The following is a 1,819-nucleotide window of genomic DNA, read 5'->3' as shown; positions in this document are numbered from 1 at the left end:
AGGTCTGCTTTTAAGCTTTGTCAGTCTTTAGTCTAGGGCTAATTTTGCCCTATAGTGAGGCAATACCCTTCTGAGTACTTCACCTGATGTCCCATGAATTACAAGGATTTTTGCAGTCTTGCAGGTGGGAACACAAACTCTTCTCTGCCCTGTGTGAGCTCCAAGTGTAATTTCCTATAATGCTTTTGGTTGATTCTTTCCCATGACTTGGGTAGTTTCCCCACACACATGTACTGATCAGGTACCAGCTGAAGACTCAAGGGAGACTCTCTGCAGCTCTCCAGGGTTTTATCTCCATGTAGCTCTCCCCTCTGGTGCTCTGCCCAATGAGTTTTACCCACTTTTACCCCCCAGCTGCATCAGCTCAACTCAGGAAGATTCCCAGACTCCATCTGGGTTCCCCTTCCCTGCGCTATGGCCTGAAAACTCCCCAGACAGAAGCTGGGGCAGTTACAAGGCTTACCTTATCTGTTTTCTATTTCTCATGAATCCCTGTCCTGTGCTGCCTGATATTCAATGTCTAAAAACCATTGTTTAATATATTTTATCTAATTTTTAACTTTTATGCAGGAAGGTCAATCCAATCCCTGTCATTGCATCTTGGTCCTATAGCGATTTTTAAGGTTTTGGAAGAAATCACTTTAGGAGGTAAGAACAGCTTATATGAGTTCATTAGCATGAATTATAGAATCAGAGCATCCTCAAAGGAGGAGAGGAGAAAGGGAGGACAGTAAATTGTAGTTTTATCCCCTGCCTCCTTCTGTTTTCTACCCTGAAGAATAGCTTAGGGAATGGGGAAGGCCGCTTCTTTAATTACTACCTTTAATGAACTTGTTCAGTGGTTGAAAAGAATAAGCATTTAACCAACATTTAGCACCCACTATGTGCTCTGTTAAGGACTGGGAATAGCAAATGAGTATGACATAAAGTGCAATAATAAATGTAAATACCCTTAACATTTTTGTAGGACTGTAAAAGCAAGGCCAAGAAGTAAATTATTATGTTTAAGCAAACAATATTCGGATAAGTGTCATGATCAGAAAGTTACACCATAGAACAGTCACTTACCCAGGGCAAGTAACTGTTTATGTCACCTAAGATATAAAGTATTTTCATCTTATTCCTTTTAGTATATTGTCATTGACTGTTAAATTTTATTTTTATTATTTTTTGGCTGCACCGTGCAGCACACGGAATCTTAGTTCACCAACCAGGGATCAACCTTGTGCCCCCTGCAGTGCAAGCACAGTCTTAACCACTGGACCACCAGGAAAGTCCCTGGACTGTTAAATTTTGTAATTGCAAGGCTGTGTCAAACTTCCTGGCACAGTTCCTGATTGTAAGGAACTCCCTTTCTTTTGGGAGAGAGATGCAACAATTCATCACAACTCAAGGTAAGAAGTGCTAGAGCTTTTGGCAGGGGTTCCCAAGCTTTTTCAGGTGAAGTCGCTGGTCATTTTTTTTGTGAAATAATATGACACTTTACTAGGAGAAAACGCTAGTATATTTTCACAATTATGCCCATTTGTAATAAAAAGAAGCTATCAAACTCAACATGATGGGCTCTGAGTTTTTTCTTTGTTATTCAACCAAGACCTTCATTCTTTTTGTAACTAGCTAGAGCATACTAACAGCAAGGAAGAAAGGTGGAAAAAACTAAGAACATTATTAGGAGAAAAACTTAGGAATCAAAAAAAAAAAAAAAAATTCCAGGCCTTAAAGCTGCTTTAATTCCAACTTGGAATGAGGTGGAATAGAAACAAACCTAATATATTAAGCAATCCAGCTGGCTAAACAATGCACTATAACATGGGGGGAA

Source organism: Lipotes vexillifer, unplaced genomic scaffold, assembly GCF_000442215.2.
Source record: "Lipotes vexillifer unplaced genomic scaffold, Lipotes_vexillifer_v1.1 scaffold4, whole genome shotgun sequence".
Lineage (NCBI taxonomy): Eukaryota > Metazoa > Chordata > Mammalia > Artiodactyla > Lipotidae > Lipotes > Lipotes vexillifer.
This window is presented reverse-complemented; position numbering follows the sequence as displayed.